This window comes from Vulpes vulpes, chromosome X (assembly GCF_048418805.1).
Source record: "Vulpes vulpes isolate BD-2025 chromosome X, VulVul3, whole genome shotgun sequence".
NCBI classification, from domain to species: Eukaryota; Metazoa; Chordata; class Mammalia; order Carnivora; family Canidae; genus Vulpes; species Vulpes vulpes.
Window position 1 is genome coordinate 44497176 of NC_132796.1, and position 18462 is coordinate 44515637.

The window sequence follows — 18462 nt, forward strand, 5'->3', positions numbered from 1 at the left end:
CCAATAATATTTGTGGATGGGACTTCAGGGCCCTTTGATTTCGAGTTGCCTAATTTTGGAGTGAGGCAGTGGTGTTATTGCTGTTTTGCTTGAGTTAGAGGCATGAAACACATTTCCCCACCCTCTTTCCCCATTCTAGTGTGAAGAAACCTGGAGGCTTACACAGATGAGAGACAGAAGACTGAGCACATTTGGACAGGCAGAAGGTAGAGGCCCAAGGACAGCAGATATCTGTTGTAGGGACATAGGTCCAGAAACTGCGCGGTACCAATGAGGGCACCGCAGTAACTTTCTTGGTGATTTTACAGTGGCCCAGCCAGCCCAGGAGTTTGGGTGGAACCCACTGTGCACACTTGGGGCAGAAGGGGAAGGGAAACCGCCACTAGCAGCTAACCTCAGCTTCCTAAACTCAGCAGAAGAGTCAGAGGATTGTTGTAAAGGCAAGAAGACTGTGATTCTGTGTGCCCGCCAAATAGAGACAAAAACCCAAGATGTGCGATGCAGCTTTAAAGGGGCTGGTGATTGACAGAATGTGTAGCAGTGGATGGGGTGGAGCCGCTGGGTGGGGTCTGGGACGGGCATTTGGGAGAAACCAAAAGGAAGGAAAAAGAAAACCATTACCCCTGATGTTGCTAATGCCCGGCGGGGGACCTACACAAAAAAGAAACAAAAAGGAGAGTTTTAGAGCTCACTTCCACTCTTATCCCCGGTCAACTCTCTTGAACCCTTCTGTCTCCTTTTGAGATAATTAAAATCGAGTAAACACCGGCCCTAGTCCGGTGCCCATTCTCTCTAACTCTCCACTGAACTGCATTTGAAGTACGAGGGAGTGAGGACCACGAGTCCACCAGCTCAACCCCGGCCCCGCCCCATCGGCCCTGGCCCAGGGCTGGGAGCAGAGGATGCCTTCGGAGGTGCAGAATCCTAAAGTAAGTCTTTTATTTTGCCTGCCCACCCCCTCTCCTTTCTTTTGCCACCGTCACTGGGGGTCTCCCGCTGTGCTGCAAAGGAGCCATCTTACGAAAGGAGACTTTCAAAGAGGATACAGAAGGTGGAGCAGAGTGGGTTGGGGAAAGGGGTGGGGAGGGGAGGGAAGGAGGGGTGGTGCTTTAGAGCCTATGGAAACTGCCACCCACGGGGTAGGTGCTCACAGTTGGACGGCTGCACTAATAGAGCCTTGATTTCCCCTCCTGTTATTAGAGCCTCGACTTACCCCCTCCAGGCATTCTTTCTTTGTGTCACTCTTCAGCATCCCCTTCTGGTTACTTAAAGCCTCTAGCTGTGAGCTGGGAGGGCTCCATCTTGCCTGGCTTCTTAAAGGGACAGTACACTAGTTCAACCGAGGGAAATCTCTGCTGGAAATTCAATTTGGGGAAGGATGACATTGACTCACCATACTGACACTACGTGTTTTGGGGGAATTTGTGTGGCGAGGACAGCTTTTTCTTTCTCATACTAGCCGCCAAAAATGGTTCTAAAGTCCAGTTGATTTGCAGGAGGAGCACCTTGGGCAATGTTGCCAAGTTGCACATTAGTTAACTGCAAAGTCAATTGGCTCTAAGGTTTTAGCTGAAGGGGCAAATTTTCTGTTTCCTGAGAGGTTACATGGTTGTTCAGATGGCTTGAAAAAAATTATTCATTCTGCAAATATTTATTCAATGCAAGATTTATTGCCTGTGGTTGTTCCTGCTGCTGAGTGGTGTCTATAATATGTCAAGACCATGTACAATGGTCACTGAATCCTTTAACTGATTGGTGACCAAATTTTCTTTGTAGGATATAGAAATTCATGTTGAATTTGATTCCAACATTTACTAAGTATCTGTCATGTTAAAGATCCAATGGTTCATGTTTATTGTCTTTCCTTTAGTAAAATACATCAATATGTCCAAGCCCAAGTAACTGGGAGATATAGCTGGAAAAGAGGAACTCAAGTCAAAACAACATGCAAAGAGAGAGGGGCTGGATGTGTTAATAGAGAAGTTAAAGCTATCTTGCGTGATCTGTCATTACCATGTTCATGTCCAGTCTGGAAGATTTTGTTGAGGAGGAGGGCTTCACCAGCTCCCTTCTGCTATTAAATAGAATAATTTGTATGGTGATTTGTTAGAAAGCCTGATACAGACCAGTGATATCTCGCCCATGTTTGTCTCTCTCCTGTTTATTTTTAGGGAGAGTAGCAGGACTGGATGGAGCCTGGTTATATCTCATAGGTCATGGTGATTAAAACATGTTGTTTGAGCTTTTAGGGTTTGTATTTCATTCTGAAAGTTTCTGTTTGGTCAGGGGAATACCATGGCTCCCAGTGTTCGGCAGTTTACCAGTCCAGCTGCCTCTGGTATTAATTGCAAGGCACAGAACACCTCCCTTCTTTAGTGTGCTAGGTTTCATTGCATCCCCAGTGCTAATCCCCATCAAGGGCATGTGTCAAATTCTAGATTTCTAAGCAACATTTAGCTAAAGCACCTTCTTCTTTGCCCTCTTTCTTCAATTGGTTTTCCAAACCTCAAAACAAGCTTATTTTGAATGGTTGTATTGATTTCACCGGATCCAGATAATGAAGAAAACTTAACTTAGGGTTATTTCTCCCTAAAGTCTCTGGCCAATGGTTGCTTAAAACACAGGAAACATGAATTCAGCTGGAACTCTTCTAGTAACTTTCATCAGTGGGAGTACAGTCTTGTCCCACCGCCAAGAGTCACTTGTACATATCATACACACCTAACTCTGCTATCCACACCCTTGCATGGAGGGTAGAGAAGAAACTATGTGTTGATTTCATTGCCAGCTTCCTGAATTTGGTATGCATGAAATATGTTAAGAACTGCTGTTCTTCCATTTTAACATTTGACCGTCACTTTGTGTTAATGTTGGTTTGTTTTCCTTTGGTTGAGTTTCTAGTTGCAGGATATGAGAACTAGGCAGTTCTTAGCTGTCATAAAATATCATTGCTGAAATATTATTCTCTTTCTAGGGTAATGAAAAGTTTGTGAACTCACCAACAAGTACTACAGGAAAGCAATAGAAATCCTTCTCCAAGGGCTTCAAGTGTCTTCCTCAGAGCAATTTAAATTGTTTGGTGTCATTTATTCTGCTTCTTGGGATTGTGGAGAATTTCTGTCTATGTGGAGGCAAAAGAGGTTTATGAGAGATAATTGCAGAGGATTCTTTGCATGCTCTCTTTTCTCCGTATTTTACTAAGAGTAGTTTTGACCCCCAATTCCCCTTCTGGAATGAATGCATGGATCTGGGGGTGAGGCTAGACTAGAATGCCTTGTCCCATATTTACTTTGGTCTGAGTCCTTCCTAGTTGTTGCTTAGCCTTCAAAAGTAGGGAGCTATGATAGACAAGGGTATCAACACAAAAGTACATTGTGTTATGTTGTTCATTAATTAATTCAACAAATATTGAGAATTTACTCAGTGCCATCAGTGCACAAAACTCTGGGGATATATAGCAGTACACAAAACAAAGCCCCTGCACTCTTGGAGATTATATTCTAATGAGGCTGTGTTAGTTAAGGGGAAAGACAAACAATAAAGGTCTTTGTTGTACTGGGATATGGATATAAAGCACTTGGAATTAGGGAGAGCTCTGTGATATAGAGTAGTTGAGGAAAGCTTCTTGATGTGGTAATATTTATGAATATATCTGAATGAAGTGAGAGAGCCAGCCATGAGAACACCTGAGCAAAAAGTGTTCTAGACAGAGGAAATAGAATTTGCAAAGGTTTGTTGTGTTAAAAAAGATAGCAAGAAGGCTCATGTCACTGGAGTGAAAAGGAGAGTGGTAGGACATGAGGTCAGAGAGAGAGGGTCAGATTTTATAGGATCTTGTAAACACTCTGTATTTCATTCTGAGTGACTTAGGAAGACCCCCAATTCCAATTCCACATAGGAAGCCATTTTTTAAAAAAGTAAATAATCAACAATTATTTTATTTAGAATTCTACTCTATTAAGGAGGATGAATCTTCAGTTGTTCATCTTAGCACAAGATGATTTATGTTTTAATGCTTTGAACTGAATCCTTCTTTAAAAATCTTAGAAAGCTTATTGCTGGATTCATGTCAACTAGTATAAATTAATTTCATATTAACCATTGTTTTATAATTATCTGAAAACAGTTTCGAACACATTTTAAACTTCTTAAATACTAAAAGTCTTTCCCATGTACTTTAATAAAAATCATAATTTATTAACACTTGAATAATGCTTAAACTTTTAAGGAAAACATAAGATTTTGTAGCACTCCTTTAGTCTATTATGAAATGGTGAAAATTATTGATTTGGAAACTTTTTTTTAAGCTTTCAGTATCACTGCCACACATAATCTCTTCTAGGTTATTCACTATCCTTCCCAAGTCCTTCCCAGTGGGGAGGTGTGTTTCATGTATCATTTCATTGAATTTTCATAATAATCTTGTAAGAGAGGCAATACTGTCATTTCCATTTTACAGATGAAGAAACTAAGGCCCTAAAAATCTAATGAAAAGTAAAGTGCTTTACCCAAGGTCACACAGCTAGTAAGTGGAAGAGGATCCATTTTCTTCTATATCTTCTGAGAAGTTGTTCCCATGAACTTCCTTCTCTCCTATCTTCCTTTATTTTTCTTCTTTGGTCCTCCCACCCAACCAACTGTCTCCACCTATTTATTGAAGATTTGCTCTGTGCCAAGCCCTCTATTGAACACTTTCTGTGTATCAATTCATACAAAGCTCATAACAATTTTATGAAGTAAGTAGTATTATTTTCCCCATTTTTGAGCTAGGGAAGTTGGCGCACAGAAAAATCAAGCAACTTGCCCAAGTTTACACATCTAGTAAGTGGCAGAACTAAGATTTGAACCCAAGTTCTACAAAGTCTGTGCCTGATCTTCAGCTTGCAAACACATTCTTTCCCTGATCTAAATCAATCTTTCTTTGACAACACTCACTCAAATGACCACTCCATTTTTCTTCAGTTTCTATTTAAATCACTGCTGAAATTACTTTTGCCAAATCTACCTGAAGATCTCCTAAATGTCATGTCCATTGCTTTCTCTTTTTAGGTTTTCAACATAGTTGACTCTAGTATATTTGAAGCTGTTGTGCATTCATTCCATCATTCCTTAAAACCTTCCCTTCCTTGACTTCCATGACAATACTCTATATTGAATTTCTACCTACTTCTCTGACTATTGTTTTCTTTTTTCTTTTCTTAAAGATTATTTATTTATTTATGAGAGAGAGAGAGAGAAACAGGCAGAAGGAGAAGCAGGCTCCATGCAGGGAGCCTGATGTGGGTCTCCATCCCGGGTCTCCAGGATAACTCCCTGGGCGGAAGACGGCGCTAAACCATTGAGCCACCCGGGCTGCCCACTGACTATTGTTTTCATTCTCTTCTCTAACCATTCTATAACGTGTGTGTGTGTGTGTGTGTGTGTGTGTGTGTGTATGTGTATTATCTCATCCACTGAAGAGTTTCAACTGTCATTTATAATCTGATGATGGCCTATATGACAAATTGCATCTCCAAGCTGAATGTTTTTCCTGAGACTGAACCTACCCATTTATCTGTTTGTTGAGTGGACATCTTGACACCTCATACTTAATATGTCTAAAACTGAATTCATTATTAAACCCTTCACTCCCATTTCTATCCCTGTCAGTCACATAATCAACTAAACAATGAAGTCTAGAGTCATCTATTACTCTTTCTTCTCTTTATCTTCCAGATTTTGCTTCTTGGAAATTTGTATGTTCTTCACCTCAACTTGTAGTGTCTTTGCCTAATTTTTCAATATGTCTGATCTGGCCCATTAAAATAGCTCTTTTACTGTCATTTTTATCTGCCTCTAATCTCTATGGCTTTTGTTATAGGTGAAATTATGTCCTCAAAACATTTTTCAGTTTTAACTCATAATACCACAGAATAAGACTGTATTTGGAGAAAGGGTATTTAAAGACATAATCAAGTTAAAATAAGGTCATTAGGACAGGCCCTAATCGAATATAAGGGAAGGGAGAAGAAATGTGTGGGAAATATCAGGAAGGGAGACAGAACATAAAGACTCCTAACTCTGGGAAACGAACTAGGGGTGGTGGAAGGGGAGGAGGGCAGGGGGTGGGGGGGAATGGGTCACGGGCACTGAGGGGGACACTTGACGGGATGAGCACTGGGTGTTTTTCTGTATGTTGGTAAATTGAACACCAATAAAAATTAATTTATTAAAAAAAAAAGGACGGGCCCTAATCTAATATGATTTGTGTCCTTGTAAAAAAGGGAATTTTGGATGCAAAGACAGCTCACAATAGAAGGAAGATGATATTAAGAAGTATAGGGAGAAAGCCATCTGCGTGTCAAGGAGAGAGACCTAGAAAAGAGTCTTCTCTTACAGCCTTCAGAAGAAATTCATTCTGTTGACACCTTTATTTTAGACCTCTAGCCTCTGGAACTGCAACAGAAAATTTCTGTTTAAGCTACTCAATTTTCAGTACTTTGTTGTGGCATTCCTATCAAACTAACAAGGACTTTATATATTAAGATATTTCTAAAATATATATTTTTATCTTGCCAGCCCTATGTTCAGAATCCTTTAAAGATTCCCCTTAACTTATCGGATTAAATCCTTGCCTTTAGCACTGGGTGTTATGCTATATGTTGGCAAATTGAACTCCAATAAAAAAAAAACCTTGCCTTTTATTTTAGTAAGACACTTCAGTTTGTCATCAACTACCTTTCATGTTTATCGCCTATAACTTTTCCTCATCACAGGAGCCACATTAAACAAACTGCTACTACTTGAACATACCATGGTCTTTCACAAACACCATGCTTCATTTATGCTATTAGAATTTCTAGAAATATCCTTCTCCCTCTTACAACATGAACTACCTCACCTTCACCTTTCCTTCTACTCCATTTTTCTCTTTTTGGTAAGCTCCTGTGAATATCATGATAACCAAATCAAGTGCTATTTTCTCTGTGGAGCTTAGCTGCACCTTGAAGTATAGGTAGGGTCTGGATTGCCTGAGTGGATGAGAAAGGGTATTCTAAGCAGGAAGAACCATATAACCAAAGGCAGGTAATGAACATCAGCATAATGTGGGTTAGAAGAGGATGAAGTAGGGTTAATGAAAGGGTAAGGTTAGGGAACTCTGCCTGTGATGATAATATAGGTGAGACAATAGTAGCTGCTGGAGAAGCAGCAGTGTCAATATTCTTCCTCCATAGTGTCTCAGGGAAACAGCTAGGTCTCAAAGAAAGTTTTTTTTTAAGATTTTATTATTCATGAGAAACACACAGAGAGAGGCAGAGACATACACAGAGGGAGAAGCAGGCTCCCTGCAAGGAACCTGATGTGGGACTTGACCCTGGGACTCTGGGATCATGCCCTGAGCTGAAGGCAGACTCTCAACTGCTGAGCCACCCAGGGATCTCAAAGAATGTTATTATATAGCTAGTGTCACCTGATGCTGAGATGGCTAGTATTCTCTTCCTTGGAAAACTGGTCTTTCATATAACTCCCTGAGCTCGGGGTACTTTTTCTGGTCAGCAATGGCATGGTAGTAGAGCAGAAAATGTTTTAAAAGGTTCAGAGTGTTTTGTTGTTGTTTGCTGTTTTGTTTTGTTTTGTTTTGTTTTTCTTCGTTTGTTTGTTTTTTGCTCTAGCAGAATGTGATCTGCATCTTTGACTCATTTAAACCTGGCTATCTATATTAACCATTTCGATTTATGTAAGGCAGATGATTTTGGAAGGGAGAAGCAACATTCATTCATTCATCTCATTTACTCATTCAGCATGCATGCCCTGAGAACCATCTATGTAGCTACCTCTGTGCTACAGGTTGAGAATACAAAAATATAAAACTTCAAACTTGCCCTTAAGCTCATCTGGGAGACAGGGAAAGCTCTAGTTAACATCCAGTATTTGTTGATCCCTTACTATCCTCTAGGGATTGTGCTAAGCCCTTTGCATGCTTCTTATTTAAATTCACAATAGGGGGATGCCTGGATGGCTCTGCAATTGAGCATCTGCCTTCAGGGCGTGATCCTGGGGTCAGGGATCATCTGGCATTGGGTTCTTTGGGGGTGAGCCTGCTTCTCCCTCTGTCTATGTCTCTGCCTCTCTCTGTGTGTCTCTCATGAATAAATAAATAAAATCTTTAAAAAAACTCACAATAGGGTTATTCCCATTTTGTAGATAAAGACACTGAGGGTTAGAGGGTAGTTGAATGTACTAAAGGAAAGAGAAATTGGGAAACTGACAAGTAAAATTATTAACATGAACAGGAAAGATGTGGGGTCACTGAGGTGAAGGGGTCAGAGAAGACTTGCTGGAAGAGGTGATGTTTGAGTCTTAAAGGATAGATATGGTTTTTCAAGGTAGGAAAGTAGAGAAAGAAAGGGCATTGTAGATTGAAGAAACATTATATGTAAATGAATGAAGATTCCAGAGAGATGGTATGTTTAGGAAATAGTGAGTGTTTCATTATGGCTGGAGCATGAGGAGGTTCTGGTACTGTGGCAGGAAAAAAGACTGAAGAGGTAGACAGAATCCAGGACACAACCATAAATAAAGGAGTCTCTGTTTTTTATAAGTATAGTATTAGGAGTACTTTCCCTTCCCCATATTCATTATTTATTATTCAAAACCTTAGGGATTGCATAAACAGCTGCCTCCAGTGCTAAAGAGAAACTAGAGCCATATTTGTTTTTTTTTTTAATTTTTATTTATTTATGATAGTCACAGAGAGATAGAGAGAGAGGCAGAGACACAGGCAGAGGGAGAAGCAGGCTCCATGCACCAGGAGCCCGACGTGGGATTCGATCCCGGGTCTCCAGGATCGCGCCCCGGGCCAAAGGCAGGCGCCAAACCGCTGCGCCACCCAGGGATCCCTTAGAGCCATATTTGGCATGGAGGATCAGTCAATATAGACCAGCAAAATTACTGGGGCTAGAAGGTAGACACAAACCTGAGTACTCATTGAGCTTCAAGAGTCATTGAAGATCAGGGAAAAGGAGTGAGGCCTGTACTTTCTGGGAGCCCAGACTGCTAAAAATGGCTACTATTCAGGCAATCAAGCAATAATTAATAATTACTAATAATAAAGCAACTAAAACAATAATAATAAATGTGACAGGTACTATTATAAACACTGGATTTATTATTTCCATTTTATAAATGGGGAAATTACAGCATGCCAGATCTCTGACCATACCTGTAAGGATACTGGGAAAACTCTGATAATAATTGACAGAACTTGGAATTTGAACCCAGGTAGCTTGGTTCCAAATCCACATTTTTAATCATTATATCTTTAGCTAGCTAGTCAGCAAGACCAAGAAGGAAATAGATCAAAATGGGTCACTAACTCTAGGCCTTGCCAGCAGTGTAATGCCCTGCATACATAGATGCATTTGAAAAAGATAGTAACAGATGGAAGATCTACGAAGTAAGGAAGCAACAGGTAAAGCTACAGCTTGCTGACTATGGTCACAACTCAAAGGCCCACAAACCATATTCAAGCCACAGATACACTTTGTTTTGAACCGTGGCTTCCCGAAATTTGATTTCATTACCAGTGTATAAAATGTAGATGATATCATGTTAAATATAGATGTGCAGCTTTCTTGAGAAACTTTCAATGTATGGCATCACTGGGCCTATACTGCTGCATGGTGACAATTACCAGGAACTGAGCAGCATCTACCCATTTAGGTGTTTTATTTATTTATTTATTTATTTATTTATTTATTTATTTATTTATTTTCTTTGATTGAAAAGGACAAGACCCATCTGGAGCTAGTTTAAGTGCACGAGAAATGTCACTGGACCTTAGGAATAAACGGGGAGTTGTTGGGAACATTAGCTGGTTTTATTTATGTGTCTCATATTTGCTTCCCTTTTCATATCTGCTTATTCCTTCTCTCTTAGCAGATTAAAACAGACAGTGGGCAAGAGATAGCTTCTTTATCTCCTGAGTTCATATGTTACAGTTTGGTTACATGGAAAGGTAATAGCTGGCTCTCTTAGTCTAATTCCCAAGTCACAGAAAACTAAGGACTGATAGACCTGGCTCAAGTCAGTTGCCTATACCTAAAGAAACCAGCTCTTGCCAGAATGCTAGGGTCATGTAGTATAAGATAGGAGCACGCCTTTTTAAATTATCAGAGAGGGGATCATTACCTGTGGAGCAGATACTTCCAAATGTGCCCCCTGTACTAAACATTATTGTGGCTCTACTCACTTTGTGGTAGCTTCCTGCATTCTCTTGGAGGTCTCACAATCTACTGCAGGCCTGACCTTTCTGATCTGCTTACCAGGGTAAGTCCTGTTATTTTGGGAGTTTGCAGGGTTCAGTGCATGCCCAGTGGCCTGGTCCTTTCCTGTGATAGATCTATTCCTATTACCATGCCAAGCAATTTGAGGCCAAAATTGCCTGAACACCCTTCCTTAGCTTTTTTTTTTTTTTCATTTTGAATCCCATTCTTTCCAGTAGCTTAAAATCACCTAGTCATTTATTATATAAAGGCCTAAAGGCCAGTGAACGGGGCCTAGTGAGTACATCTTTAAAGAGTTAACAGTCCTGTATGAAAAGGGGGGAAGTCTAGGGATGCCTGGGTGGCTCAGTGTTTGAGCATCTGCCTTTGGCTCTGGTCATGATCCCGGGGTCCTGGGATTGAGTCCTGCATCGGGCTCCCTGAAGAGAATCTGCTTCTCCCTCTGCCTCTGTCTCTGCCTCTCTCTCTGTATCTCTCATGAATAAATAAATAAAATCTTTAAAAAAGGAGGGGGAAGTCTAAAGTAAAGCAGCTGATAGTGATATGTCTAGTACTAGAGAAGTAGCAAAAGTTTCATTCATAAATGTAATGACTGGGCTTTAGAATTAGATAGGATGAGAGGGATTTACTGTGTTCCCCTTTCTTAGATTCCCTTGAATTACAGGAACTTTTCAAGTTTTGTGGTTCCCAGTTGAGGCTTGGGACACTTCATGTTTCAATTTTTTTTCAATGACTTTAAAGTTCTCTTCCTCATACTCCTTATCAAAGTGGCAGTTGGTATCGAAGGATTCCACTTTCAGCCCAGAGCTTTGGGGTGCAGGGATTGCTAGTCCTAGAGGATGTTGAGAGGGAAGCTTCTCCTATTACAAAAGTACCAAAGTAAGCTGTCCTGGATGAAACTTTTCTCAAGATCCTAGAATGGATTACTTCCAAAGGAATCCAATTTTTCTGTCCAGGTCCTGTTGCCTCTTCTTGGGATTTTCTTTGCCTTTTATAAATAGAATTATCTTGACTTCCTCAAGATAAGAGTCATTTATTTTCAGGGTAAGAATCTACACTCTTCAGAGTGAAGTGGAAAGAACTTAGAGCAAAAGCCAGACAACTTCCTAGAAAGAGGAATTTTACTTAGAGCATTTGAAATAATGGTCAAATGTTAGTTTGCTTTAACATTCCTCTTTGATGTTGCAATAAGTGAATAAAATGGGTCTCTGAATTTGGATCTTGCTTTCCTTCCTCTACCTCCTTTAGTTAGCAGGTTAAGACAGTATTTATTGCAAATGACAATAGCAGTTAACATTTTTTGAGCAATTACTATACGCAAGACACTGTTCTAAATTCTTGACAACATCTATTTGGTAAAATTGTTATGATGGCTGTATAACACATAAAAAGTTCCTATCATGTAATGTTCAGTCAGTAAATGGTAGTATTTGTATATTTGCTCTCCCCTCTTATTCCTTCTCCTTTAAAAAATACAATATATAAACCCGTCAATTCACTAGGCTGTACACCTGAAACTAATGTAATGTTGTGTGTCAATTATAGTCAAAATACATACATACATATATACATACTTGGATTAGGTTCACTGTAGAACCAGGCTTTCTAATCTCAGAGGAGACATCCTGGGTGCTTCCCATTCTTTCATCCAACCCCGCAGTAATAGTTCCAAGACTTTTCTATATTTTTTCATTCATACCTCATTCATACCTACTCCAAATTTTGGCCTCCTAATTTCCTCAAAAATTTTTTCCTTTTTTTTTTCAAGAAATTATACAAATTCTGTCATTTCCCCTCCACATCACCTAAGTCAGCACTGCTCAAACTTTAATGTATGTAAATCACCTGCAGATCTCCTTGCAATTCAGATTTTGAGTCAGAAAGCCAGGAATGAGATCTGAGGAGATTCTACATTTCTTTTTTTAAAGATTTTATTTATTTATGTGAGAAAGAGAGAAAGCAAGAGACAGAGCAAGAGTGGAGGGAGAGGGGCAGAGGGAGAAGTAGACTCCCTGCTGAGAAGGAAGCCCAATTTTGGGCTCTATCCCAGCTGCTTAACTGACTGAGCCACCCAGGTACCCCAGATTCTACATTTCTAACAAGTTTCTGGGTGATGCAAATACTTCTGGATGGATAACATTCTGTGTAGGAAAAATCTAGAGAATATCAAAGTTTATTAATCCCAATGTTTCTGTTTTTATTTTGTTATTTTTTAAAGATGAACATATTGAGGCTTAAAAATGTTAAGTGATTTTCTTAGGGCTATACAACTAGTAAGTGGTAGAGTCTAGACTTAAACCTAGCTCCTCATTTCCATGCTGTACACCTCTGTAATTTGCTTCTTGAAGTAATTCCTTGATATTGAATTGCTTTGTCTGCATCACTTCAGACTATGGGGATCTCCATGGAGCTTTTTTTTATTTTCTAAAGATTTTATTTATTTATTCATGAGAAACACGGAGAGAGAGAGGCCGAGACACCGGCAGAGGGAGGAGCAGGCTCCATGCAGGGAGCCCGATCCGGGGACTCCATCCTGAGACTCCAGGATCACGCCCTGGGCGGATGGCAGGCGCCAAACCGCTGAGCCACCCAGAGTTCCCCTCCGTGGAGCTTTTGTCTGATCTGACTACCACATTGTTTTGCTGAATTATTACTATATTTATTTTTAAATTTCCTTGAAAATCGTTTTAAGTTGTTTTGGCTGGAAATGTTTCATAACTAGTACATGAAAGCTTTGAAGAGCCCTGAGGCAATAGATTCCAGCATTCATAGAGTTTTTATTCATTCAAAAGAGAGAAGTGAAGCTGATTCAGATAGTTGGAAATGATATTTGGAGTTGGAGAGTGAGAGGTAAATGAAGTCAACATATTCTCTTTAGGGCCTGAAGCACAGCAGCTATTTCCGAGGGGGATTGAGTCCTCCATCTCCAATGTGAGGTGGGTACAATGTCAACTTACTGGCTATATGAAGTAGGGAATTCAAGACTTTCCACAGAGACATCTTTCAAACTATATTTTACCAGACCCTACGACTCAAGGTGCACTGAGTTAATAGATTACTTGATGTAATTTGATGGCTAGAGACTATGACAGTTGAGAACTTGCAGGAGAAGACTCTCTAAACATCATTGGAATCTACACAGTTGCAGTCTTCTTTTGTAGCTGTGCTATGCATATAATAGTAGCCATCGGTAGCTAAGAGTTAGTGCTAACTTCAACTTTTTTTTCAGTTTTCTCTGGCTATATTGTCTTTAAATGTAGATTTGGGATGGTATATTAAATTTGTACTGTTTTGATTAAAAATAAAGTTGGGAAATAGCATCCTCATAAACTTGGTGGGCTTGAATAGAGAGTGACCTTGGGAATCTCAAATTTGTATTTCAGATCCTATCTGAAATGAACCCATGAACCCTTCTGCCAGCCAGAAGCAGTATACTCTTACTGTGGAAGGTACTCAAGCAAAACAACTTCTTGCATATTCAAAGGGCAGAAGGGAGCCTGGCTTCTGAGTCCTTTACACTGTGTTAGCCCAGTATAAATATTGTTTTTCTGAATTTTCTTAATATAACCCTATGAAATATTATTCCCTTCCCTATTTTATTTTACAGATGAAGAAATCCAGAATCAGAGAAATTAACCAAATAGTTACACAGCTAGGATTTGACATCTGGGATTTGAACTCAGATCTGACACCAGAGCCCTTGCCTTTAAGTGCCTCATTGTGTTACTTTCAAGTACCTAAATGAAGAAAGCGATAGACTCAGATGTCACAGCACTTTATTATAAGTATTATGTTATTTACTTACTTACATCTTCATTGTCTTATCTTGAATGGGATGAAGACCAGAGAAATAACAGGACCCATGGAACAGAAGTAAGTAGATAAAAGGAGGTTATTTCTACATTTGGGCTCTCAAAGCATTAGCCTCAGTAGTCTAAGAATATCTTAGGCATGTCTTCCCCTAGTGCCTAGCACATAGAAGTTGTCCAGAAAATGTTTGTTGAACGAATAAATGAATGAATGAATGAGTTGATGAATTTGAAGTATCTACCTACTTTGAGACTCCTTGACAGATTACACATCTTTCCACATGTTTCTGTTCAACTATATGTAGATTATGTATATAGGTACTGAGACAGAGATATATGTACTCATTCAGAAATAGCCATCCTGATATACACAGACTCAGAGATACATCTACATATAAACGAGTGCTAGGTATATTAGTTTCTTGCTGCTGTAACAAAATACCATAAACTGGGTAGCTTAAAACAAAAAATATTCATTCCCTCACCGTTCTGGAAGTGACAAGTATGAAATCAAGGTATTGACAGGCCCCTGCTCCCTCAAAAGCTCCTAGGGGAGATCTTTTCTGGTCTTTACCAGCTTCTGACATTTCTTGGTTTGCAACAACATAATTCTAACTTCTGCCTCTGTCTTCACATGTTTGTCTCCTGTGTGTGGGTCTCCCTCTCTTAACAAGGTGTTTTCCAGTTCTTTATAAGGATACCAGTCATATTAGATTAGAACCTATCCTAAATACTTCATCTTGATTACATCCGCAAAGATCTTATTTCCAAATAAGATCAAAGTCATAGACACCAGGAGTTAGGACCTCAATATATCTTTTTTGAAAATTATATATTTATTTGTTTATTTTAAATCAAGGATATTAACAGAGTTGCATTAGCTTCAGGTGTACAATATAATGAGTCAACAACTCTATACATTACTCAATGGTCATCACAATAAATATATTCTTAATAGCCTTCACCTATTTCACCCAACCCCATACCTGCCTCCCCTCTGACAAACAACAATTTGTTCTCTATATTTAAGAGTCTATTTTTAAGAGTCTTCTTTTTTGTTTGTCTCCTTTTTTTTTTTTTGTCTCCTTTTTTTGTATATTTTTTATTGAAGTTTGATTTGCCAACATATAGTATAACACCCAGTGCTCATCCCGTCCAGTGCCCCCCTCAGTGCCCATCACCCAGTCACCCTATCCCCCCGCCCACCTCCCCTTCCACTACCCCTTGTTCATTTCCCAGAGTTAGGAGTCTCTGATGTTCTGTCACCCTCTCTGATTTTTCCCACTCACTTACTCTCCTTTCCCCTATAATCCCTTTCACTATTTTTAATATTCCCCATATAAGTGAAACCATATGTTTGTCCTTCTCTGATTGACTTACTTCACTCAGCATAATACCTTCCAGTTCTATCCATGTTGAAGCAAATGGTGGGTATTCATCATTTCTAATGGCTGAGTAATATTCCATCCTGTGTGTGTGTGTGTGTATATATATATATATATATATATATATATATATATATATATGTATACCACATCTTCTTTATCCATTCATCTTTCGATGCACACTGAGGCTCTTTCCAGTTTGGTTATTGTGGACATTGCTGCTATAAACATTGGGGTACAGGTGTCCCAGCGTTTCACTGCAAATGTATCTTTGGGATAAATCCCCAGCAGTGCAATTGCTGGGTTGTAGGGCAGTTCTATTTTCAACTCTTTGAGGAACCTCCACACAGTTTTCCAGAGTGGCTGCACCAGTTCACATTCCCACCAACAGTGCAATAGGGTTCCCCTTTCTCCACATCCTCTCCAACATTTGTGGTTTCCTGCCTTGTTAATTTTCCCCATTCTCACTGGGGTGAGGTGGTATCTCATTGTGGTTTTGATTTGTATTTCCCTGATGGCCAGTGATGCGGAGCATTTTCTCATGTGATTGTTGGCCATGTCTATGTCTTCCTCTGTGAGATTTCTGTTCATGTCTTTTGCCCATTTCATGATTTGATTGTTTCTTTGCTGTTGAGTTTAATAAGCTCTTTATAGATCTTAGATACTAGCCCTTTATCTGATATGTCATTTACAAATATCTTCTCCCATTCTGTAGTCTTTTAATTTTGTTGACTGTTTCTTTTGCCGTGCAGAAGCTTTTTTATCTTGATGAAGTCCCAATAATTCATTTTTGCTTTTGTTTCCCTTGCCTTCATTTACGTATCTTGCAAGAAGTTGCTCTGCCCAAGTTCAAAAAGGGTGTTGCCTGTGTTCTTCTCTAGGATTTTGATGGATTTTTGTCTCAGATTTATATCTTTCATTCATTTTTATTTTATCTTTGTGTATGGTGTAAGAGAATGGTCCAGTTTCATTCTTTTGCACGTGGCTGTCCAATGTTCCCAGCACCATTTATTGAAAGGACTGCCTTTTTCCATTGGATAGTCTTTCCTGCTTTGTCGAATATTAGTTGACCGTAGAGTTGAGGGTCCACTTGTGGATTCTCTATTCTGTTCCATTGATCTAAGCTGTGATCATCAAGACAGTATGGTACTGGCAAAAACACAGGCACATAGATCAGTGTCTTCTTTTTCCCCTGTGTTTTAAAAAAGTTTTTATTGAAATTCCAGTTAATATGCTAACATACAGCACAATATTAGATTCAGGTGTACAGTACAGTGACTTAACACTTCCACACAACACCTGATACTCATCACAACAATTGGATGCCCCAATCCCCATCAGGGATTTAACCCATTCCCCAACTCACCTCACCTCTAGTAACTATTAATGCATTCTCTACAAGTCTGTTTCTTAGTTTGTCTCTTTCTTTTTTTTCCCCTTTGCTTGTTGGTTTTGTTTCTTAAATTCCACATACCACTGAAATCATATGGTATTTGTCCCTCTCTGATTGACTTATCTCCCTTAGCATTTTCCCCTCTAGATATAGTCATATTGTTGTAAATGGGAAGATTTCATACTTTTATGGTGGAGTAATATTCTATTGTATAAATATTCCATTGCTTCTTTATTTATCTATTGATGATATTTGGGTTGCTTCCATATCTTCAATATTGTAAATAATGCTTCGATAACATAGGTATGCATGTATCTTTTCAAATTTGTGCTTCCATTTTCTTTGGGTTAATACCCAGTAGTGGAATTACTGAATTATCTGTTAATTTTATTTTTATATTTTTGAGGAACCTCCATATTGTTTTCCACAGCTTCCATGCACACTAACAGTGCATGAGGGTTTCTTTTTCACCAAATCCTCATCAACACTTGTTTTTTTCTTGTGTTTTGAATTTCACCATCCTGACATCCTTGAGGTGACATCTTATTGTGCATTTCCTGGATGATTAGTGGTGTTGAGCATCTTTTCATATGTCTGTTGGCCATCTGTATATATTCTTCGGAAAAATGTCTGTTTATATCTTCTGCCTATTTTTACTTGCATTATTTGTTTTCTGTTGTTGAATTATAGAAGTTCTTTATATATTTTGGATATTAATCCCTTATTGGATATATTATTTGCAAATATCTGTTCCCATTTGTTAGGTTGTCTTTTGTTTTGTCGACTGTTTACTTTGCTGGGCAAAAGCTTTTTATTTTGATGGGCAGCCCGGGTGGCTCAGTGGTTTAGCACCACCTTCGGCCCAGGTTGTGATTCTGGAGACCCGGGAGCCTGCTTCTCCCTCTGCCTGTCTCTCTCTCTCTCTCTGTCTCTCTCTCTCATGAATAAATAAATAGAATCTTTTTAAAAATAAGCTTTTTATTTTGGTATAGTCCCAATAGTTCATTTTTGCTTTTGTTTCCCTTGCCTTGGGAGATATATCTAGAAAAATGTTTCTATGGCTGATGTCAAATAAATTACTGCCCATGTTTTCCTCTATGAATTTTATGGCTTCAGGTTTCTCATTTAGGTCTTTAATCCATTTTGAGTTTCTTTTTGTTATGGTATAAAAAAAAATGGTCCAGTTTCATTCTTTTGCATGTAGCTGTCTAGTTTTCCCAAAACCATTTGTTAATAAGATTCCTTTTTTCCCCATTTATATTCCTACCACCCACGTAATAGATTAATGGACTATATAATCTTGGATTTATTTCTGGGCTCTCTACTCTGTTCCGTTGACCTATGCATCTATATTTGTGCCAGAATGATAGTGTTTTAATTACTACATTTTTGTACTGTATCTTGAAATCTGGGATTGTGTTACCTTCAGTTTTCTTCTCTTTCAAGATTCTTTTGGCTATTGGTATCTTTTGTGCTCCCATACAAATTTTAGGATTGGTTGTACTAGTTCTGTTAAAGATCCTTTTGGTATTATGATAAGGGTTGCATTAGATCTGTAGATTTATGTGGGTAATATGGACATTTTATCAATGGTTTTTCTCCCAATCCAC

At 39.0% G+C, this 18462-nt stretch overlaps 1 protein-coding gene across 2 annotated transcripts in view; it reads left to right on the forward strand.

The window, feature by feature from the left end:
- The first annotated feature begins 556 nt into the window (after nucleotides 1-556).
- Nucleotides 557-18462, forward strand: part of KLF8 (KLF transcription factor 8) — a 322445-nt gene continuing 304539 nt past the window's right edge. The window contains exon 1 of one of the 2 annotated variants that reach the window (XM_072743576.1): nucleotides 557-929. The gene's annotated coding sequence lies outside the window, so the exon portion shown is untranslated. The remainder of the gene's footprint in view (nucleotides 930-18462) is intronic. The other variant, XM_025988400.2, reaches the window with a different exon arrangement.